We start from the raw sequence: 26,113 nt of genomic DNA, 5'->3' as shown, positions 1-26,113 counted from the left end.
TGATTGGTTCCTCTCGAATACAATCATGCACACGCATGCACGCCATCTGTCTATCCGACACAGTCTAAAGTAAGGGGGGCCACGAGCTCTCATATGAAGGATAAGACCACTGCCACAGGCCAATATAGCACCGATGGACAGTTATGTGTTACATCCTGACAGAGCACATCTCAAACAGCTTGTATCTCACTCTGCTATGCAGGACGGCAGGGTCTGGACACACCCTGTGGCCATAAGCGTGTGTTTTCATGGGTTCGTGTTTGAACAGTTGGCATTCCTGTGTCAGACCTGCCAGGACAGGGCACAACCAGCACGAACACACACGCACACAGACGCTTTAACACTCGCCAAAGTCACCATCCCGTTCATTACACACATGCAGACATTATTCAGCATCATATCATTCAGTGACAGACTTTGATGTTTGGTCTACAGGGATTTTACATCATAAATAATACATTTATAAATAATACATTTAAACAGAAAATGTGAGGCAAGACACCTTAGATGAATAGGGTAAAAAAAAATTATATTATTGATTTATTCAATTTAAAGATCAAATTTTTATTAAATGTATATAGAAATTGAGAGCTATTTAAATAAATATAATACTTATATAAGTATTATTACATCATAAATACAATATGTAAATATCAACAGGCAGAATTTTTTATAACAATAAAATCACCATGTTTTTAGTAATTTAATTTTGTATAAAATCAGGCAAATGATGTAAATAAACCTTCAGAAAATAGATGGGAATAAAGCTGTAAAGTCTGGTATACGCAAGTGCTACTAAAGTGGAGATTTCTAGCTCAGTGCAGGAGAAAATATTACATTTGAGAAAACAGCCCTTAAAGATATGCATTTAATTTAAATATACGGATGCAAACAGATAAAGAACAATAAAATAAACATTTAAAAGTGTGTTTTGGATGTTTTATTTCCATTAGGCCTATTTCCACGAATAGCTCAAAATCTCACCACTGCATTTAAAAAAAAAAAAAAAACGTTTTTCACTGTCTTGCCTTAAATATATACATATAACTTACCAAATGTAAATGCATTTAAATAAATACATTTCAAAATAAATAAATATATACATAAAATTAAATAATTTATATAGATCAATCAATAACCTTGCATCCCTAATAATTATTAAAATACATCTTTGTCTTATATTGCTGTTGCAATTTTTTAAAGCAATAAACTACTCAAGGCAGTTTTAGCATGATTATAAAGGTTAATCACTTTGCATCATGACTAATAACAACCCTTAAAATGTAAAATCACTCATGCATGGCTTCTCTAAAGGTTTTTCTACTCCTCGAGTCTGACTCAATAAAACTACAAACGCATCACAAAAGTGAGCGTACAGGCCATTTTCTTGTTCTTCTCTCGTTTTGTCCACTTCTTATTCGGCGTAGGACACTGACACTGTTGTTACAGTGACATGCTGCATTGTTGACCAATGAGCGAATGGGATTGGGACAGTGCTGTCTATTGTCACCGCGCCCCCTCCCGCCATTAACCCCCCAGCCTGGTGCAATATCCATCCCCAGACAGCAGCTCTCCGGGGGATCACGCTGATAGGAAAGTGGGCTGCTGCAGGGGGGAAATCAGGCCGCACTGAGGCTGATACTGAAAAATATGCAAAAACGTTTATAGGTCATTTGATATGCATGTTGTAGATGGGGCTTGTGGTCTATGGAGATTATACAGTGTAGTTATTAAGTGTAATCAATAGTAGAATAGTAGACATCATATTTTAAACTTAACATCTAAAAAAACAAATATATATATATATATATATATATATATATATATATATATATATATATATATATATATATATATATATATATATATATATATATATTTTTTTTTTTTTTCCACGACATTAACATATACTAAAAGTTTGGGGTCAGTAAGATTTTTTATTTATGTTCTTATGCTCAACAAGGCTGCATTTATTTGGTCAAAAAGACTGTAAAAAATTCAAAATTTTGGGATATTATTAGAATTTAAAATAACAGTTTTTTGTTTTAATATGTAATTTATTCCTGTGATGCAAAGCTGAATTTTCAGCATCATCACTCCAGTCTTCAGTGTCACATGATCCTTCAGAAATCATTCTAATATACTGATTTTCTGCTCAACAGTTGTGCTGTTTAATATTTTGTGGAAACTGTGATGATTAAATGATGATTATATTATAATTAAAATTATATCGATAAAATTACAACAACAACAAAAAAAATATATAAATAAGTTTATATGAACTTTAAAAGTTCAATTTCTGTTAGACTAAAGCAATAATTTTTTCTTTTAAAATGTAAATTCTTTAGTCTGAATGAAATTGTGCAAGTCTGAAGTTAGAATAAACTAATTATGCTTTTCAATTTACTAACACAAATTATGAGCAATAATAATAACAATATTGCTTGACTTGAGCAATAGTAGTAATTCATATTATATATAATATACATTATTTAATTAGCAAGTTTAAAATCTATATATAAATAACAGAATCCATGACTAAAGCACAGTCTCTTTTGCTTTGCTCGTTCCATCTTTCCGTTTGGCTCCACATGAGCAGCTTTACAGTCGTCCAATCATACACTAGCACGGGAATCAAACGCCGGGAGAGAATATGTTTACATCCCCCGGGCCGGGATTAGCCCACCTCGCCTGTACGCGCTCCTCTTGAGAGATAAGGCGTCTTTGTGCGGGACTGAGAGGGCGTATTACCCACACCATAACAAAACCCTCATGCGTCTCGTGCGGGCTTGGGGCGGAACAGGAGCGGATAATGCATCCCAAACTCACAGCGGCTTCCCGAAAACAAACGCATGCACTTGCACAAACCTGCAGAGCTTGCAAACATTAACGCTTTTTACCCAATAACTCACTCACACATATAAACAAAACACCAGGACTGGCGCTGATGAATTCTGGGACGACCCCTGCAGCCGGGTGGCACCACGGGCCGAGGGTAATTAGAGCGGAAAAGCCTGACATCAAACATCACACCAGTCACCAGCCAGAGGCATCAAACAACAGGCTAATTAAGCGCAGCCTGGAGACACAGAAACTGGGTTAGGTAGTTAAACAGACACACTGAGATATACACAAACACACTCCCTAAGTATTAAACCTGATGGGTTGTGATGCAAACACATTGAATCATGCGGTTTTTATTGAAGAGAAGTGTACAATTACTTATTTTCCAGATGATTTTCACCCTGCGATGATTAAAAAGGTAAAAGGATCCCAAAGGCAAACATTTTGGGACCAGAATAACAGATATTTAGGGGTGGGCTCTTTAGACTTGGGCCAGTCAGACATTTTTCATGTTGCAAAAGAATTCTATTTCAATTAAATGCTGTTCTTTCAAACTTTCTGGCTGGAAAAATACGTAGAAATATTAAGCATGAACTATGAACATAGATAGTTTCTTGAGCATCAAATGATTTCTGAAGGATCATGTGACACTGAAGACTGGAGTAATGATGCTGAAAATTCAGCTTTGCATCACAGGAATAAATTACATTTTAAAATGTATTATAATATAAAACTGTTATTTTAAATTGTAATAATTTTTCACAATATTACTGTTTTTATCAAATAAATACAGCCATGCATTGGTTTTACCGACTTCAAACTTTTTAAATGACATTTTACCTATATGTATAATATGTTTCCATTAGACTATTATACCCATACCCACATCATCTATACTAAAGTGAGAAGAAAAAATGGTGATCTGAGCAAAGAGTGAAATAATCAGTATGGCAGTAAGAAAAAAAACAAACAAACAAAAAAAAAACTGTCCCAATACGGAAAAATTACAATTTTTATTAAAATAAAGTTTTAGAGTTAGTGTACATGCTGCAGATGAAAATGAGACGCAAATGTGATAGAAATTTAAGCTAAATATCAATTTATTGGTTTTACTATGGGTCATTTTTTTACATGTCAAATTATGTACAAAGTTATTATTGCGGGTGTTCTGTTATATAAATGCTAGCTATGAAACTAGCCTTAGCAACGGAAATGTGTCTTTTTATTCCAAAAATGCCATTTCCATAGAATGCTTTAAAAAAAGCCCTGATATTATTTGCAACCAATATCAGACTAATCCGACCGATAATAAGAACAATAATTAAAAATTTACTTAAATACGGTTCATTCTGATATGGTCACAGATATATCAAAGCATCCTAAATGAAAAATCCCCAAAATTCAATAGAAGTCTATTTTTTTAATATATATATTCCCCTTCAAAATCTACCCAAATGTTTACCCTTTAAATCACTCATACATCATAAGGGAAGTCTGGAAAGCACATCTCAAATCTCAAATGAATATTGGAGGAATCTCTGTTTAGGATTGGCAAGCCAGGGTATTTTCGATTCTCTTTCTATCGCTTCCCACATACACACAAACAAAAAGTCCATTCCCATCGCCATGGCAACACGTCTTCCCTGGGACTTCTCAGCATCTTCTTTCTCACAGATCAGAATCTGTAATTTACCCCTCCGTACACCCAAAGAGAGAGAGAGAGATGGAGCGGCTGACTGAGTGGGTGAGCGAGCAGCACAAAACAGAAGCGAACGAATGAGAGAGAAAGAGAAGGAGACATAGAAGAAGCAGAATGATGTCTTTGTGTTTGACTACAAAGCATGAGATCTCCACGGAAACTCTGCTCATCTGCGCCAAACTGCAGGCAAGTGAGACTAAAATGACAAAAAAAAGGGCAGAGAGACAGCTAGTAAGAGTAACAGTGAGTGAAATTAGGCATATCACACGCATGACTATACAAGCCGCTTCATATCCGTCCGTTTCAATCAAGCAGGCCTGGTGAAAGCATCTGCTAACACCCAATAAGTGAACTTCACCTTTGAAAAATCCAAGCTCCAGAGATCAGATACTGACATCAGAAAGGTATCAAGGCCTGTTGACGTGTTCGCTTTGACCTGTTAGTGTGCATTAGCACATCTGCCCTCCGCAGGACATCAAAGATGCATCGTCGCTGGCGTTTACACAGCGTAACGTAATTAGAGCCACAGAAAGAGGAGCGCGAGCGGGAGATCTGGCGGTTCTGAGCTTCTTTCATCTGTCCGTCCACTCCACGATACTTAAAGCACTTCAGCGCGTCATTAGCACGCTCTTCAAAATCACTCTCGCCCCCCGCTGTAAACAAAAAGCAACGTTCATGCAATGACTGATGGGAAGACGGAAGGAATAAATGCATTCATATAGACGACTGCCTGCAGGGTCGCAGGACGGCTGATGTCAGGCACAATGACTAAGACCAAAGACTTGTCGCTTTGTGTGTGAGAGAAGTAGTGTTGCTGAACGTAAATGATCCATGTAATGGAGGAAAATCTCCAGTAGTTTTTGTTCAGGTATGGTTTGGTTTTAGGTTGCCAGGACTTTATGGACTTCAGATTACATATTAATGTAAGGAGAAAAAAAAAATTATAATTTTTGATGATTATGTTAATGGTGCAATTTTGCCCAAAGTAATGTTTTCTCAAAAGTAATTGTGTTAGAAATCCTGATGAAAATGTATTATATTCAGAAACTACCATTCAAACGTCTTTGGGGCAAGTAAGAATTTTTTTCAATACTTTTATTTAGCAAGAATGCATTAAATTGATCAAGACATACACTATATAAAAGTATTGGGTCACCCCCTTCTAATGAACATGTTTGACTACTTTAGTCATTTCTATGAGTACAAATCTTAATGTTTAAGCATATAATGATATTCTAGGGAATTGTGTGCTTATAATTTTATAGCAACAGTTTGGACAGGACCCTTTTCTATTCTAACATGACAGTGCTTCTGTGTATAAGGCACGGTTCAAAAAGACATGATTGATTGAGTCAGTGTGGAAGAACTTGACTGGTCTGCAGAAAGCCAAGTCCTGATCCCAGCTGAACACCTCTGGTGTGACTTTAAATGCAGACCTTGAGCCAAAAACTCAAACACCAATGACTTGTATAGATTGATTTCTGAAGGATCATGCCATTGCACACCGAGTCCGAATTTTTCGTCCGAAATTTTCGCACGTTGAAAAATAAATACGACCTCACGTTTTGTCAATCACGTTTGCACACTGACTCCGAAATTTTCGTCCGTCAAAAAAAAAAAAAAAAAATTCGGATCGGGTTCGATTTTTTGCGTTTTTCGCATCCGTATAAAGCATTTTGAGATGCTTTGAGAATGTGTTTTGACAATTCAGAGCCACCGTACAAGCGAAAGCCAAAATCCAAAATAGTGTCAGACAAATTAATACACTTCGTCTTGCAGCACAGAGTACTTTATGACAAACAAATTGCGGAATACAAAGATACAGAATATAAAGAACTGCTGTAGCCTATTTTTTTATGCCTGGCGCGCACCTTTCAGATGCCGCAGTTCGGCGTGTGTGTGTGTGTGTGTGTGTCCATACCTCAGACAGTCTCTGTTCAGGATAAATTGGTTCACGGAAATTGGTGGTCTTTTTAATATGTGGATGCAGTATCGCTAGCAAAGTATCAAACTGAGGCACTGACATCCTGAAATAAACTTTGAATCTCTCTGGATAATCCCGCTACTCTTTGATAAGTGAAAGTGAGTGAGTGAAGTGACATTCGTAAAGGAGGTGGAACTCTCCTTCCTCTCTGCGCAATCGGATTGGATGGACCCAATATTTCCTTTTTCTTTTTTAAAAAGAGAGGACAACAAAATCATCCTCACTGCTTGAAGACATTTTGTATAGTTTTGCGAATTTTTTCGCAACGGATTAATTAAAACGCATCGGACTCAGTGTGCAAGGTCTCTGTGCGTGACGAATTTTTAAGATTGCGAATGCGAAAAAACGCATGCGAAAATTTCGGACTCAGTGTGCAGAGACCTTAAAGGTGAAAATTCAGCTTTGCATCACAGGAATAAATTGCATTTTAAAATATATTACAATGGTAAACTTTTATTCTAAAATGAAATAAGATTTCACAATTTTACTGTATTTACTGCATTTTTGATTAAGGAAATTCAGCCTTGATCGAGCATAAAAGTGACTTCTTTCAAAAACATTTTTGAAAATGACCCCAAACTTTTGAATGGTAGTGTTAATTTGTCATTTATTTAAATTTACATTTCAAAACTTTGCAAAATCCTGTTACGCATAATATATCAGTATAATCATTTTTGATTATTTATTTAGGCCTACCTGAGTATTTATTCCATGAATTCTTTCCACAAGTCCCTTTGGTTGCTGATTGTTAATATGTTGAGTCAAAGCTCATTAAACAAAACACTCCATTAAGCGCGTTAGTCAGTTTACAGTATCAGTCACAATGAATCTTATATAAGCTCACTCATATCAACACAAACACTGAAATATTCAGCTAGAAAATCTCAAAGCAAGCCATCCATCAGGACAGACCCAAAACAAGATTAATTCATCATGAAGACAGAGTCCTGATGGAGACATCTTCTCAAATGCTGCTCAAGACTGGCTCCAGCTCTCTTAAAAAGCTCAAAGAATTAAAATGTCATAAGTTAGAAGAGCTTTAGCACATAACTTTATTACTCGAGTCTCATGCCAGAAATCAGAAAAACTCAATCCCAATCATTAGGAGTCACAACAGCATCTCCGTGTGAAGTACCATCCTCCATTCCGGCCGTCTCTCACATAAACAAACAAAAATCCTTGAGACAGGAATGTGGCGATGCACAGATAATGCCGTCTGTCAGTCAAAAGTAAACAAAAACACATATGATCTCTAAAATCAAAACATCTCAGCTGCATGACCGAATGAGAAGAGAGGACATGAAACGAAGAAGCTTCACAACAACAGACCATCTTTGCCCTTTTGTCAGCAAATTCTTACACAGAAATAAACAAGCACACAATAAAAGAAAGAGAGAGGAAGACCCCATGAAATATAGAATAGAATAGAATTTCTGTCATTGTACACAAGATACAATGAAATTGCAGAGCTTCTGCATAAGGTGCATGGTACATAATAGACCAAAAAATACCAAATAAATATACATGATACAAAGTGATGTACAATTAAAATATTTAAGCTAAGACAAAGAATAAAGAAAATGAACATAGAAAGAGTTGCTTGTATATATATATATATATATATATATATATATATATATATATATATATATATATATATATATATATATATATATATAATAGTAATAATAAGTCACAGTTTGCACTAATATGAGGTAGACTTCTGGCTCTGAATAAAACTATTTGGAATGAGAATATAAAAAACATTGCACAAAAAGTGAAGATATTTCACTGGAATACAAGGCTGTACTGCACTGAAGAAATAAAGACTAAGAATGGAGATTGCACAGAAATATGATACACAAATACACATATTGTACTGAGTAAGATGTCAATGAGTGTTCAGTGCATGTGTGTGTTCAGTGTGATTATAGCTCTGGGGAAGAAGCTGTCCATGAGTCTATTGGTCTGTGATTTAATGCATCTGTAGTGCCTGCCCGAGGGCACCAGTTTAAACAGGTGGGAACCAGGGTGAGAGTGGTCTTTTCCAAAGTTCTGAGCTCTGCTGAGGCAGCTGGAGTTGTAAAGGTCCTTCAGGGAGGGAAGAGGGCAGCCAATGATCCTCTGCGCGATGTTAATGATCCGCTGTATTCCCTTTCTCTCTGCCTCAGTACAGCTACAATACCATACTGTGATACAGTATGTCAGCAGGCTCTCCACTGCAGAGCGATAGAAGGTCTCCAGCAGCTTCTACTTTAGGTTGTTCTTCTTTAACACTCAAGAAGTGAAGGCGCTGCTGTGCCTTCTTGATGATTGCTGTGGTGCTGGCTGACCATTTGAGGTCTGCTGAGATGATTGTGCCGAGGAATTTGAATGTTTGAACCCTCTCTACGCAGTCTCCATTGATGTAGAGGGGAGCGGGGTCTGCCCTGTGTCTTCTAAAGTCAAGGATGATTTCCTTTGTTTTGGTGGTGTTAAGTGTCAGGTTGTTGGCTGAACACCACTCTGACAATCTCAGGATCTCATTTCTATAGGCAGCCTCATCCCCCTTTGAGATTAGGTCCACCACTGTAGTATCATCTACGAATTTGATGATGTTGTTCTAGTGATGGACTGGGCGGCAGCCATTCGTATAGAGAGAGTACAGAATTGGGCTGAGCACGCACCCTTGAGGGGAGCCAGTGCTGAGCGTGCGGGTAGAGGAGAGATGGGGACCGAGTTTAACAGTCTGAGGGCGGTCAGTCAGGAAGTTCCTGATCAAAGTGCAGGTGAGTAAAGGGAAGCCCAGATCTGTGAGTTTCCTGAAGAGGATGTCCTGTATGATGGTATTGAAGGCTGAGCTATAATCGATAAAAAGCATCCTCAGATATGTTCCAGATGGCACAGCGCATTGTGGAGAGCTATGGCTATATTGCATCCTCAGTCGATCTGTTAGCTCTGTAAAGCAAATTGATGTTCATCGAAGGTGGAAGGGAGGCAGGTTTTCAGGTGGTGCAACACCAGACTCCCGAAGCACTTCGTGATGATCGGTGTGAGGGCGATAGTCATTGAGACTATCCGTGGCTGATTTCTTTGGTATGTGGATAATTGTGGAGGATTTCAAGCAGGATGGAATTGAGGCTTATGTCAGAGAGAGGTTGTAGAGGTTTGCGAGGACTCCTGAGAGCTGGTCAGCACATCCCTTGAGCACCTTCCCTGGGATGCCGTCATGGCCAGCAGCTTTCCGTGTGTTCACTGTTCTGAGCACCCGCCTCACTTCATGCTCCTGGACAGTGAGTGGGGGGGGTACCAGGGTCTGGTGTAGTTTTTTGCAGCTGTGGTTTGTCAAAACAAGCAAAAAAGCAGTTCAGTTCCTCTGCCAGCGGACCCGAGCTGTTTCCAGCTGCACAGCTGCTGCCTCTGAAGTTTTTTAGGTGCTGGAATCCCTGCCATACCTGTCGTGGTTTACTGTCTGTGAAGTGATCTTCTACCTTATTTTTGTAGTCCCTCTTTGCATCCTTAATTCCTCTCTTCAGGTTGGCTCTGGCAGCACTGTAAAGAGCTCTATCACCTGACCTGAAGGCAGCTTTCCGGTCTTTAAGGAGCTTGTGGACTTGGCTGGTCATCCAAGGCTTCTGGTTGGGAAAAACCCGGATGATTTTATTCACTGTGACGTTGTCCATGCAGTACTTGATGTAGGCCAGGACCGCCTCAGTGTGAACAGCCAGGTCATGATGTTTAAAGACTTCCCAGTCAGTATGTGTAAAACAGTCCTGGAGCTGAGAGAGTGCATTTTCGGGCCATATAGAAACAGTCTTTGTGAGTGGTGTTGTTCTTCTTCTGAGGGAAATATATGCTGGAGTAAGAAGCAGAGAGAGGTGGTCTGAGTGGCCTAGGTGAGGGAGAGGAATAGTTCTACATGCATGTTTAATGTTGGTGTACACACGGTCCAGTGTGTTATCCCCTCTGATCGGGCATTTAACATGTTGGAAGAAGTGTGGAAGTGCTGTTTTCAAATCTGCCTGGTTAAAATCTCCAGCTATGATGTGTACTCCGTTGGAATGAGCACACAGCTGTTTATTTATGGCATCTAGCAAGAGAGCGAGAGCTGTGTAACATTAGCGTCGGGTGGCATGTAAACAGCAGTGACAATCACTACTGTTAGCTCTCGCGGTAAAAAGAACGGTCGGCACTTAACAGTCATGAATTTCAGGTCCGGAGAGCAGTGGCTATCTAGGATTATACTGTTGTTTGACCAGTCATTGTGCACAAATATACACACACCACCCCCTCTGCTCTTACCAGAGTCGTCGTTTCTGTCCCAGTGGTGTAACGTGTGACCCGCCAGCTGCACTGCTGCGTCAGGGATCCTTGGGTGAAGCCAGGTCTCAGATACTATCATAATGCAGCAGTCGCGGATGTAGTGGTTCCCGGCGATGTAAAGCTCCAGTTCGTCCATTTTGTGAGCCATGGATCTTGCATTGGTGAGAAACATACTTGGTAGAGGAGGCTTATGTGGTTGTTTTCTGAGTCTTGCCAGAAGGCTGGCCCGGTAGCCCCTCTTTAGTTTCCTTTCCCAACGCCGTCTGCCAGAGCCGACAACAATCCACGGTGATTCCGGGGGTCTGGTGATGTCCTTCGGGATATTATGTGCGCGATAAAAGTCATGTGTGACTGTAATCTGGTGTTGAAATCCGATGTCTAATAAGTTCTGACGGCTGTAATTATGCTTCACAGAAGCAACAAACAAAAAACACACAAGAAAACAAACAAAAGTACACCAAAAGCGAGAGCTGTAAGCCGCTGCGTCCGTACGCGCTGCCATCTTGGAATGATCCATATATGTAGAATCAGATGATTCCCAAAAGAATGCAGTTGTGAATAATGTACCAGTTTCCACAAAAAACGTTTTCAACATTGATAATCATAAATGCTTCTTGAGCAGCAAATCAGCATATTTGAATGATTTCTGAAGGATCGTGTGACACTGAAGACAGGCGTAATGATGCTGAAAATTCAGCTTCGTATCACAGGAATAAATTACATTAAACATTCTAACAGAAAATAGTTATTTTAAATTGTAATGTTATTTCACAGTATTACTATATTTTTGATCAAATAAATGCAGCCTAGGTGAGCATTAGAGACATTTTTTTAAAAAAGCCTTAAAATTTTGAATAGTCATATAGCAATTATTATACAATTACTATACAAAACATCAGTATTTTTGATAGCATTTTTACCATTTTAAGTACCATTTACTACAACAAATGAACTGCAATCAAACTGTGACTTCACTAATATAAATATAATTCTTATATTGAATTATAATTTAATAAATTACATAATTTAACACAATCTAATTTAACTAATTTACTTTCTGTAGCTCCATGGCACCACTACTGAATAAGTTGTTATTTGATATTTTTATTTACTCTATTCCCAATCCTGTTTCTAAGGTATAACTCTCACGTCAGTAAACTCTCAGGTGTCTGATACTGTTCTTGGAAGCATCTCAAGATGCAACTATCCAGATCATCTACACAAATGCCATCCAGTCTTATTTCAAAGTAATACGTATCACACTGGAATACATCTGTCATCAAATGTATCGTCGTTTCATACTGTATACTAAATTATGACTACTAGACAAATATAGGAGATTGCCTTTGAATGAAAATACATGAAACCTTGCCTAACACCCATTCACAGCAGTCTAGAAAGTATTTCCATGTTCGTATTGTGCTTATAAGTGTGTGTCTGCACGTGTTTATGTCTGCAAGAGATAAGAGGATGATCACACACAATCCCCCATGACGAATGAAGCACCGAGCAGCACTGACTCCAGCAGGGAACTGCCTGTTCTATGTCTCTGATACACACATACACACAGGTACGTGTCAACAGAAGGTCAGACCAATATTACAGTCTGTGCCCATAAGATCAACAGAGATGAAAGTTTGAAAGGAGCATGTACAGATAGGAATACCATGAAGATGAATGAATAAATATTCATGCACCAAGGTATTTGCACAGTACTCCCAGATACTTCACAAAAATCTATAGAATTCCAAGGTGTTTTAAATAAATAACTTAATATTAAATAACACTAACATGTCCAAAATAATAGTACATTATTATTAATAATAATAATTTGTTTGTTTTTGCAATATTTAAAGATGTGTTTTATATAATATTATTATTATCATTATTTTTATAAAAACAAAAATGTTTAAATATTGTAAAAAAAAAAAAAAAAAAAAAATTGAAATAATAATAATAATAATAATAATAATGCATTATTACTAATAATATTATAAAAACAAATTTAAATATTGTAAAAAAGAAATTGAATTAATAATAATAATAATACTTTTACATGCTCAAAAGCATGGTATAATCACAACTGAAATTCAAACTATACAAACACACAAATAAAAAAGTAAACAAAAAAAAAAAAAAACACGAAACATCATATATATATATATATATGGTTTAAATATAAAACTAGATTAAAAAAATTACCATGGTACATGTCCAAAAACACATGGTATAAACATAATTGTTCAAAAGCAATTACCAGGCAATTAAATAAGTATAAAAAAAATAACACAAAACACGGCTTTACCGTAGTATGTGTCCAAACAAGGCATTGTAATGAAAGCTGTGTCAATGCAATTCTAAATCAATATAAAGCCATTCTTTTTTTTCCCCTCACGATATTGAATCCATATTGATCCTTGGATACAATAACATTTATATGGGTATTTGTGTCATATACAACAGTTCAAATCATCCATAATCAGGTCATCACAACAAGTTGAAACTGTAACGGGCAGGGCATCAAAAACACTTGATGCACTGTACTGGACAAAAGTAAAGTGAATCATAACACCATCTTGTTTATTCCATTGTGTTTTAAGAGGGCGAGTACTAACAGGTAAGTGAATAAGAACACTCGTCCCTCCCTGTGTGCCAGAAGCATCTGCAATGCCCCACATTCGCCTCTCTCTCCGCCCGAGAGATGCTCCATTACTCCACTTAGCCTTATATTTTTAGCCCGTAGCCAAGGCCAGCTTCCCTGCATCACCCAGATGTGTCACTCCGGCACTCCATCAGCCCGGCTTCTGCCTCCTGCCACAAACATTTCAGCAAAACACACTTAAAGACAGAGGTCAAAATCGACATGGCTCCAACAGGAAGTGCATATTTGGCACTCGCTCAGAGCTCTCAGCTGATTTTGAACGCCTCCAGATATGGGTCGGGCGGCAGTTCATCTGACCGTCCTGACACCCGAACGGCTGAATCAGGTTCCTAATCCCACGATCCTCTTTTATGCCATTCCCACAGCAGGCGAGTAACATTCCAATGCAGAATCACAAACAAATCAAACAAATAAAGACAAAATCATGCTAAGCCCTCTGGGTAATGTGCCAAAAAGATTTCCCTGCATCCTCAGACCTAATGTTCTGGAATATACAAATAACTTCAAATAAATACAAAAAAAGAACACCTCCACATATTGGTTTGATGCTATAAATATATTAAAGGAACTGGGAAAACTCAGTGAATGTGGGAACTAGGTCGATTTATTAGGAATGGTGGCACTGCAGTGCGCTAGATGCTTTTAGCATGTGATGCAATCTAACCAAACTTTGGACGGGGAGTTTTACGCCCGTCTGACTCAAAGTTAATCATTCCTGACTTTCTCCTGCTCTCAATAATAAATAGGTTTAGCTAGCAAAGACCTGAACTAACAACTCAAACACACACTTGTAATCAATAGACCAAGATACTTTTAACATTTGAACAATTCAACTGTTCAATTGCCCTTAATTTCCAATGACTGCTTGGTAGTGTAACTTTAGACTTTACTCTTCTATAGATTTTGTTTTATATTTTCAGAGTAACTTTATGTGCTTTCATAATTTGCATTAGTTTTTTTATATGTTTGTATATAGCTTTCATTTTTATTCAGCTTTAGTAATTCTGGTACTTCAACAAACTTATTTCTGTTACTTGCCAAGCTAAAGTTGAAGTTTTTCAATCTAATATGTATAATTTATTTTATTTCATCATTTTAAAGTTGAATATTAAGCTTTCCATTGATGTATGGTATGTTAGGATCGGATAATATATGGCCGAGATACTGCTATTTGAAAATCTGGACTCTGAGGGTGCAAAAAAATCTAAATATTGAGAAACATCGCCTTTAAATTTGCCCAAATGAAGTTCTTAGCCATGCATATTACTATCAAAATTAAGTTTTGATATAGTTACGGTAGAAAATTTATAAAATATCTTCATGGAACATGATCTTTACTTAATGTCCAAATGATTTTTGGCATAAAAGAAAAATCAATCATTTTGACCCATACAATGTATTTTTGGCTATTACTACAAATATACTCCAGCAACTTAAGACTGGTTTTGTGGTCCAGGGTCACAGGACCAAAAAAACAGTCATAAGGGTCCATTTTTTGAAATTGAGATTTATTCATCTTCTGAAATCTTAATGAATATGCTTTCCATTGATGCATGGTTTGTTAGGATAGGACAATATTTGACTGAGATACAACTATTTGAAAATCAGGAATCTGAAGGTGCAAAAAAAAATCAAAATATTGAGAAAAATCATCTTTAAAGTTGTCCAAATAAAGTTCAAAAGTAAACAAATTAAGTTTTGATATATTTATGGTAGGAAATTTATAAAATATCTTCATGGATGATCTTAATATGTTTGGAATAAAACAAAAATCGATCATTTTGACCCATAAAATGTATTGTTGGCTATTGCTACAAATATTCCTGTGCTACTTATGACTGGTTTTGTGGTCCAGGGTCACATATGTAGCTTCTAATATATGCTAGGAAAGTTGACAAAATGATGTGTGTGTGTGTGTGTGTGTCTTTCTCTTGCTTGACAGCAAACTGATAACTCATCTTGTACTAGTTTTTATCCAATCAAATTCTCTCTGACAAGCAAAAGCTGTAAATGGATAGCAACTAATGGTTTTGTTGTCCATAGCTGTGCTATAAAAAGGGCATTTATATATCGCAGCTAAACTTCCTGTTTCAATAGGGAATGCATTTGTCAAAAGTCAACCACATTGACCAACTAATGGGGGATGGATGGTCTACATCTGCTGACCTACTCTTCACCCAGTGCACCAGTCCACTTTACTAACCACAGTTGTAACTAAACCATTAAAGCTTAAAGGATAGTTCAACCAGGAATGAAAATTGTCATCATTTACTCACCCTCTACTTGTTCCAAACCTATATGAATTTCTTTCTTCTGCTGAACACATTTTGAAGAATGTTGGTAACCAAACAGCTGACGGTTGCCATTGACTTCCATAGTCAGCTGTTTGGTTACCAACATTCTTTAAAATATCTTCTTTTATATTCAGCAGCTGAAAACAACTCATACAGGTTTGCAACAACTTGAGGGTGAGTAAATGATGCTCAATTTTGAGTGAACTATCCCTTTAAAGACATCTCCAGACATCTGCTCAAATCCTGTCGCCGTCCACCTCGTGTCGCACACTGAGGGTCCTGATGTGAGGTCCTGATACGAGCTCTGTCCTGTTTGACTCTGCACAACACAGCGGTGTGCTAAAACCCCCACGGCCCGGCCGGTTCCCATGACAGATCATGTGCACAGATATTTTCAGACATCAGCTAAATCACCCAAGACCTGGGGAATAAAACAAGAATGAACTACTGTAATCGATCACAGCTGAAGGAAACAGCAAGGACAGCCCAGGCTAAACGGAATATGCTTGGAAAGCAGACCTTGCACAAAGAGGGAATTATGGGAATGAGATTTTTGTTTTTTTTAATTGAGAGGAGAAAAAAGAATTACATTTTCCAGGTTCACTACATATTAAACATGCTGTTGTTTTCCACATAAAATTTTGAATAATTATTATTATTATTAAAAAGCTATAAAAGCCATTTAAGATTAATACAAGACAAAAATTCTAAAGTAATACAAATAAAATACAATACAAAAAATTCAAATGTTTATGCAGCTAAGCAGTCAAACCCTAAAAGGACAGCTTTACAGCTCAAATATCATATTTTAATGCACTGAATTAGCCTAAATATAAAATAAGTTTACAATCAATATAAGCATTGACTGACCTTCAATGTAATTTTAGTATCACGAGATACTTCTGTTTTTATGAATATTTTGAAACAGTTTTTATTTTTATGTTTTCATTTTAATTTTAGTTAAAAGTTTTAGTAATTTTGTTGTGCGTTTAGTTTGTTTTTATTATTTAAAAAACCATGTTTATATAGTTTTTATTATTACTATTTCAGTTTTAGTTATTTCAATACATCAACTGAGAAAACTGCCTTGGCAACTAGTTGATTTTTTTTTCTTTATGCATTTATTTAATTATTATTATTATTTCCATTTAAAATTATTTCAGTTAAACTGATTTTATTTCAAGTGACAAACATTTGATCACTTAGACTTTCATAACATACTGATGGAGAAAAAAAAAACATTTCTGTGGTTACAAAAAACATTCCTTTAACAGGGATTTAAAATGTTACTTTTTTTTTATTATTCATATATAAGACATGAGCTCATAGACAGTACACAATCATTCATAAGAGCGAAGAAAGACCTCTGACTCACAGATGACGAACTCCAAACTCCAGGTAACTTTATCAACCTATGCACAAGAACAAAGTATGCTTTACTGCAAAACAAGGGGGAGAAGAAAGATGAGTGCAGAGATCTGTGACGCTCCGCCGTTGCTTAGAGACGCTGGAATGTAAACACCATGCGAGATGAGAGAGGCAGTGAGATCACTGTGGACAACCCACACTCACACAATCACACAAACACACAATCACACACACACACACACACTCCTTCAGTCGAACGTGAGTGACACCAAAGCGTCTGTTCCCTATCGATGTGCCTTGCCATAAATATTTTAAGCTAGAAGGATGAAAGAAGTCTCAAAGACACACTCTCACTCTGTCGGAGTCACACAGAGTTTTTGGAACCGTGTCCCTAGGGGGCCTTTCACACAGGACGTGTTCTTGCGCTCCAAAACAGCTAAAATGAAACAGTGCAGGGGTTTGAGACACGTTTTTTAATATTGAACTATTTATCACACCGTGGCATAAAAATGGCACATTCGTGGTCGAAGATGCAAAAATAAATAAAAAATACTGCGAAACACAACCCAACAGCCAAAGACGTCCATCTGAAGAAGCAGTAGTTCCCCAATTTACAAGCTAATCATATAGTTCACTTACAGCTAAGCTATGCTTTAAAAACCAGTTTACAAATAAATATTACAATTAATATAATAAAAAAGTTATTTTTCTGGCACAAAAAAAAGTTAAGCATTTTTAATTGTTAAAATAAAAATATAAAATAAAAACTTATATATAAATATAATTAAAATCATTAAAAAAAGAGTTACTACCAAGCACAATTGCAATACTCAGTGCAAAGCCACTGCAAACAGCTTAGTGAACAGAAGCACATCAATTCAATATATCACTTCATGAGAAGTGCAGAGGGAAAATTTCCCACCAGTCATTGTGCAAGTATCGTCATGCAGAACTACACAAAGTTTAGGTAAAATAACCACAGTGACAAGAAGTCTGGCATTTTTATTCAGCTCAATTCACCACAGCGTGAGCATAAAACACATGAGCTGTGACCTTTACGATGCAATTATCATGTCTGTGGGTCACATAACGGGGAAGATACACATAATAAATGAACCAAGTTACATACATTTTAATATTGAACACCAAAAACAGATACGAATTATTCACATAATAAATACAACTTGTTTATTTTTAATAAAAAAAAATTCTATAATTTTAACCAATTAGTTTCTGCTTACTGAACACTATGTAGCGACCCTGTCAATCTCAACCCTGATCCAAAGAGATTATCAACCAATCAGAGCGTAACACACATACAGATGGACACGCACGGCACAAATGGTGTCAAAGCGATGATCACAGGGGAAAGTAGGCCACTATATGGCACAGAGAGCATGTAGCACAGTTGGCCCAAATGTGAGATGGGCACTGGATGGTACTGTAGGAATTTAGTGTGTGTGTGTATTTGTGGGATGTTGAAGCAGTCTGGCTCAGTGTGGCACGATACAAAGAAAGCTTTCAGCATGAGTTTGGCGAGAGAGAGCTGAACCCACAGACAGAACACACACTCACATTACAAACTAAATGCACCGCTTACATTCATTTATCTGCAAGACGCATTTATGCAAAACGAATTACAGTGCATTCAATGTATACCCATGACCTTGCAGTTGCTAATGTCAAGTACTAACTTTTGAGTTTCAGGAACTATCATCAAAATATAAATTACTACTATTAAATAAGAATAATAATATATTTATTGTTTTTTCATGCATATATTATTTTGATACAAATGACTGCAAGTTAATCTTATAACGACTCATTACTCACTTGAGAACAAATGGCTGTAAAATGCAAACAATAGCCAACATTAAATAAGCAACTTTTACTTGTAAACACTGTATCTTACCAAATACACAAGTAATTCTGCCGTTTGATATTCCATACCAATTTTTATTTTATTTTATATTTAACAACTGATACAACCAAATAAGTAACAAAGTGTCAATATCAGTGAAAAATGTCTCTCTAGTTAATAGTCTACCTCTTCAAACCAAACTGGGGCTTGAGGGAAATGACAACAAGCACTTGCACACAAATAACCACACACACACACACAAACAAACACGTACATTCTTTGCATGACTGAAATATCTCTCATTGTGTAGAGTCCAGGGCTGCAGGGTTTAGACAGTCGGGTAATGGTTCACCCCCAATAACACCCGGATCACACAGCAACATTCAGGTCCTCTTTTCCTGTGTTTGGTAACCTGTTGTTTTTCCTGAAAGGTTACCAATTGTTCAAATAGCCGTCGGCAGTTTAGAGAAATGTGTGGGGACTGAAGTTTCCGCATGATTTGGCAAAAGTTGAATGTCAATCCCAGCACAACATGACAGCATTATGATGTCATTAAAGCAACAAGACGGACATGCATGAAACCTCTAATTAGGTCACTTCCTGTGATGTTTGCCACTTCCTCTTTAAGGAAGGCAGAAAAGAAGGTTCTGAACAATGTGTTCTGAACATCAGTGATGCACTGACACTGAACAAGTGAGAATAATCACAACTGGAACAATCACTGTAAGTACACACTAATGTAATGGCACCCGATCAGGGTCACATTCTTGAGAATTAGAGACGAGAACCAGAGCTGCAGAACGAGGGAGAGAGAAATGGAGCAACATGCCCTTTCCAGAAGACGTCTGCATTGCTAACAGGGTCCAAAAGAGTGTGAACCACTTCAAGATTGTGAACTAACCTACATTCAGCATGCAGGAAAAACAACTCTTATATCAGCCTCAACTGTTTCACCTGTACCAAAAACGACTTAAATAAATAAATAAAGGGGGGGGGGGGGGGGCATAATGGATGCCACATTTTATATTAAAAAAAAAAAAAAAAAAAAAAAAAAAAAAAAAAAGGTCATAACATTTAACTTTTTACTAAATAACTGATATCCAAATTAATGTTAAAATATTCTGAGAAATATATTATAATATTTATAAATCCTATAATGATGGTCAAACAAGAACGGACTAGATCATTAGTGAGACTACCAGCAGTTTATAGGAACAATTATATAACATATACACTAATAACAATGACAACAATAAAAATAATATATTACTATTATTATTACTTACAATTGGTAATCATTAAACTTTAATAGAATTTATTATTGTGTTAGTTGTATCAAAAATTTATATGAAAATTATGTAATAATAATATTTAATTATTTACTATTAATAATCATTCAATATTAAGATAATTTTATAAATTATATAACAATAATATAATTTTATAACAATTATAAAGAATAAGTATAACATGCAATAATAATAATAATACATTATATACTACACTAAATCATTATTATTAAAATTAAATATTAATATAACTTAACATTTAATTACATAAAAATAATGTTTAAAAAAATAATTATAAATACTACTTTCTTTTTTTGCAGCTGTATTTTTTTATTATTTTAATATCATATTTTTCCACTTTAATTATTGTGCTGATAGCGTATTGTCCTTTATCTGATATGCAATTTCCCAAAATCCCAAGTATTCTTTTTTCCACAAAACATCTTCTAAATATGTGCCTAATCCACTTTAGATGAACCCAAAACCAGCCTAATTATAATACTGTGCCTTTGTTTCAACCGATTCAATCAAAAACCATTTCAGATGCACTCAGAAAGACACTGGACATTGTTCTGGGTGGCTTACATGAGATAGTTAGTTATCAAGAACAAAGACCAGAGAAAGACCACCACATAAAAAAACGCTGACTTTTCTATCTGGTTTGTGTGACTAGGTGTGTATGGAAATAGTGTGGTGAGAGGAAGCGTGTGGGTGTGCAGTCAGAGTTGTCTGTACTGTATGAAGAGCAGAGCATCAGCTGTTCTTCAACAAATTAACTGTATCCATCATGTCCTTGACCTACTGATGGTATAAGAACCCCACTGCATAGAGAACAAGAGACACGGGTTCTCATATAACACAACCCACCGCCTGACTGCTAGCAGTTCTGCAAAGGTCAAGTTACATTAATGCCTACAACAATGTGTTTCCTCCGCCTTGCTCACCTTACCCACAAACACACAAAAAAGCAAGAACAATCGCTCTGCAAAAACACCATGAGGCCAAATCAATGCATGACTCCAGAATGAAAAACACGCTGCTACTTCATTTTCTCACTTTTACAGTCAATTTGTTTCTTTCATCATTGTGTCTCCTTCCCACAAACCCTTTTTAAGTTGAAAGGATTAAGTAACACTTAGCTTTTGACTTGCACTAGTAAGCAATCATCTAGTGATCAAGCAGAACACCTTAGCAACCACATAGCAACACATCGGAAACCACCGACAACACTCGAGTATCATTGGCGATGGGTTCCAAGGGCCCTATGAAATCCCAAATTCCATTTGAATTTTTCTAGACTCGGTTTTAATGCTTAAATTCAATTTTATTCATCAAAAAGCAGGTCTAATTATTTGGAATCATGAAACCTACAGTAAAAAAAAATTCTGACTGTATATAGTTGGGCTGGACGATATGGCCAAAATTTATATCAACACATTTCTTAATTTCAGTCGATACGATATAATTCTGATATCGATATGAACACTATTAAAAAAAAGACTGAAAAAAATCTGTCTATTAAAAAAAAAACTATTAAAAAAAAAAAATGCCAAGAATGCCCACAACAAATGTCTATGTCAATAAATATTTGGGGGGGGGGGGGGGGGGGGCCTTCATACAAACAAGAAATGTGAAATCACTGTCAAATAAACATCTCAGACTCATCTAAGTAATATTTAATAACTTCAAACTATAGGCTAACATACATACGTTTTTGAACAGTAAGATTTTAGTTTTTTTAAAGAAGTCTCTTCTGCTTACTAAGGATTTATTTGATCCAAAATACAGCAAAAACAGTAACATATTGAAATATTTTTACCATTTAAAATAACTGATTTCGATTTGAAAATATTTTAAATATCCCGTGATTTCAAAGCTGAATTTTTAGCATCATTACTCCAGTCACATGATCCTTCAGAAATCATTCTAATATTCTGATTTGCTGCTCAAAAAAAATTAATTATTATGTTGAAAACAGCGGAGTAGAATTTTTTTTAAGTTTCTTTGATGAATAGAAAGTTCAAGAGAACAGCATCTAATTTAATCTAATTACAAGCACTTAATTTTTGGAATCTGATTACGTAATCCAGATTACATGTAATCAGGTATACTACCCAGCTCTGCCAACCAACACATAGAACGCCTTAGCAACCGTATAGAAACACCCTAGCAACATAGTGATAGGTTTTGCACAAGCAAAGACTTTATATAAAAAAAAAAAAAAAAAAAAAAAAAGCAACAGTGTCCAGTTTGATGGATTGTACCACTTCAATTCTAGATTTCCTGAGCTTGGAAATCTTTCAACATGTTTTGAAGATTCCAAAACAGCCAATTACCGACCAACCAACAAAGCAGCTCAACCGTAAAAAAAGACATTTACACTTCACGCTATCAGACAGTGCATTACACAACAACATACTCTGGAAAAGCTAGTGAGGAGATTAAATATGGATACGAACAGTTTATTAGGAAGACAAAAATAAAAGCGCAAAGTGCGTGTGGGTGTGTGAGAAAGCAAGCGCGAGAATAAGAGTGAAAGATGCTTTTTTCGTGATGCCTTTTTATGGGCCATGCATAATCAGCATGATCCACCACCACAATAAAGACAGCCAAGTACAAAGGGCCCAGAAGCGACAAAGGCCATGTAACCCTGCTCCACTGTCACAACACACTAACACGACGTGAAACTGTATCATGAGCTTCATCTGGGTGAGGCATGGACCCATTGTCCTCCTGTTACACTGACTATCATCATCAAACGCTCAACTAGAGCATACACAGAAACAACGGTGTGCCTATATCTCATATACCCAACATTCGTCCATCACCATGTGGGTCACATTACATGCAGCCGCCCAGACTGAGAACAGCCAAGCCACAGTCCCCGATTTGGGTCATCCATGCAACAGCTGCATGCCAGGCTGTGGAACGCACCCTCATTTCCATCTCAAGAGCCCCTGATTGAGAAAAAGGCATCATCCCGGGGATGGCAAACCCCTAAATTGGCCACCGGCCCATAATCGCATCCAAAGAGGGCACATGCATTCATATCCAAGCATACATGTGTGCTCATTTGCAGAATTCAATGCATGCACATCTTCATCCTTCGCATTTGCTAGACTCACAAATAGTCCTGGCATAACAGAGGGCATGTGAAGTTGGCACCACGCTGATGTTCTCCACATTCACGGTTTATTTAACGCAACCCCCTTTGCGCTGCTGGAGGGCGGAGAGACATTTGTCCAGGTTCACGATTCATTAAACCCATCAACACATTTCCAAGCGTTACAAAGTCACCTGTGGTTTGACTGGAGGAGGATGTGTGGATGAAGACTGAATCTGTGGTTTCGCAGGGGTTTGTCTATTAACCCATTTTAAAAGTGATCGATAATCTAATAGGATAAATGTTGAAATTTAAAGGGTCTGAAAGTGCACAAACTGTCAAATGTGCACTGCCTTCATTTTAAGTGATCACTTTTATGTCATAGTACACATGCAATATTAAAAGGGTGTTATTCATTATTACTCAATCGCATATAAAACAGGATCATAAATAAGCGTGACTTTGATCACATTGAAGAATTAACTGGTTGTTGATGCATGCTACATTACTTTAAAATGTTTAACAAAAATATATTAGCATCTATTATTTTTGGATGATTACATATACATACATGCATTCATTAGTACGGTTAGTTTCTGAAAACAAACAAGTAGTTTAACTAACTTTTGGAAACTTTTCCAGACAATAAAAGGCATTTTACATGGAAAAACACGGGATTAAACTATTCTTTGCAGTGCACCGACAAGCATAAAAACTGGTTCAACCTAACAGCTTTTATAAATGTTTATTCAAAACAACTGAATTCCAGCATCATGGATTATATTTACATAAAGACAGACGTGAAACAAAACTACAAAAACAACTCTACAAAGCCTGTCAGGGTTGTTATTCGACCAGGTGGTGGAATGCAGTACTAGTCAAAGCTTAAATAAACACTTCAAAACAACGGGTTTGCGTTGCTTTCAAAGCTAAAATCAACAACACAGCGTTTAAACACGACATATAGCTCGTGTTGACAAACCAACCGTCGATTAAACGACATTTAATCAGATCCAAACACTCCCCAAACCTGGCAGTTTGGTTTGGTAAACATAACTGACAAACATTACATGAGCGTCGCGACTATCTTCCGCCTAAACGGATCGTTACAAGACTCACCAGAGACGGTAAACGGTGTTTGGACGCGAGTCCCTGCCCTCGCTTGCTTCTCGGAGGCCGGATGCCGTCTTTCCACTCTCCGCCAACACACAACAACACAAGCCGCCTTTTCAGACGACAAACACGCCTTTATCGGTCAAACTTGCGCTGGTATCCTCAGCGGTTCACTATGGCGGCCGTTTCCCTGGAGCGTTAGGCGACGGTGCTCGAGGCCGGGAGGGGTGCTGCTGCTGCCCGTCTACTTACGCCTCCGCCTAGGGGTGACATCGGAGGAAGAGGAAAACCTTCTTGAACAATCATTTGAACATCGCAATCATCTGAAAGTTGGCCAACAGCGCCACCTGCTCTCTAACGGCCGCATCTGCTCTCGTGGGTGATGTGGCGTCGTGGTTACGACCCAAAAGGTTGTAGGTTTGAATCTTTTGAACAGTGGCAGCGGTAAAAGACTAACTTACTGGTTCTAATTAGACATTTTACTAGCTTATATGTGACTCTGGATCACAAACCAGTAATGGGTAAAAAAAAATATATATATATATTTACACATCATCTGAAAGCTGAATAAATACGTTCTCCACTGATGTGACCGGGTATGGTTATAACATTGGGAAAGTTACAACACCATTTCCACCTGTCAGGGATAAACTGATAATTTCATTATTTACCCACTTCCTCTCTAATCTTATATGAATTGTTGTCAAAGGCTAGATGCAGATTTTATAAAGAAAAAACTGATTTTGGTGTAAGAATCTGATTTTTTTTAACCAAAACTATATTTTGCTTAGTACTTAATCTGTTGCAGATTAAATCATATAATTACATTAGAATAAATTGTAGATTCTCAGGCAAAATGTGATGTATTTTTAAACTGCTAATTTCAAACATTCGATGACAGGGGTGGGGTAACACAATTTAACATTCCCTTACATAGAACTGAACTTTCATGTTGTATGGAGGTTTTTTTTTTGCTAGCTCAAAGCTCAAAGTTTGGGTAAAATGTACCCTGCGGGTTTCTGGATCCACCAAGCCTGCACTATTAAAAACATTGGTTTGACACCATTGTGAATCTGATTGAGAAAATTAATTTACACACATACACACACACACTCCTGCATCCAACAGAAAGCTGATTGGAGATGTGGTCATTCGTAGAAAGTGCGACATTGTCTTTTAGATTGTTTCAAAGAACCTGTTTTTAAAGCAAACTTTATGAGGTGGCTGCTGTTTTTGCTTATTTTGTCTAACTGTTACAACTTACCCCAGCAAGGTACTCCATGTATTTGACTGTGATATTCCTGCAGAGGTTTGAATTGGTGCCTTTTGTAGTGAACAAATGTGGATGCTTTGTATAAAAGTTTGAGCACTCTAACTCAAAAATTCAGCGAGTTACAGATGCTGAAACAAAAAATGATATAACTATTTGAAAATCTGGAATCTGAAGGTACAAAAAAATCTAAATATTGAGAAAATCACCTTTAAAGTTGTCCAAATTAATGCATATTACTAATCAAAAATGAAGTTTTGATATATTTAAGGTAGGAAATTTATCAAATATCTTCATGGAACATGATCTTTACTTAATATCCTA

The 26,113-nt window shown here is 36.8% G+C and overlaps 1 protein-coding gene across 1 annotated transcript in view; it reads right to left on the bottom strand.

Annotated features, from left to right (window-relative positions):
- LOC306858552 (cyclin-dependent kinase 17) overlaps positions 1-24,844 on the bottom strand; it is a 54,959-nt gene extending 30,115 nt beyond the window's left edge. Inside the window, exon 1 of the mRNA XM_079399132.1 lies at positions 24,526-24,844. The gene's annotated coding sequence lies outside the window, so the exon portion shown is untranslated. The remainder of the gene's footprint in view (positions 1-24,525) is intronic.
- Positions 24,845-26,113: the final 1,269 nt, after the last annotated feature.

This window comes from Barbus barbus, assembly GCF_936440315.1.
Source record: "Barbus barbus genome assembly, chromosome: 39".
NCBI lineage: Eukaryota > Metazoa > Chordata > Actinopteri > Cypriniformes > Cyprinidae > Barbus > Barbus barbus.
This window is presented reverse-complemented; position numbering and strand designations above follow the sequence as displayed.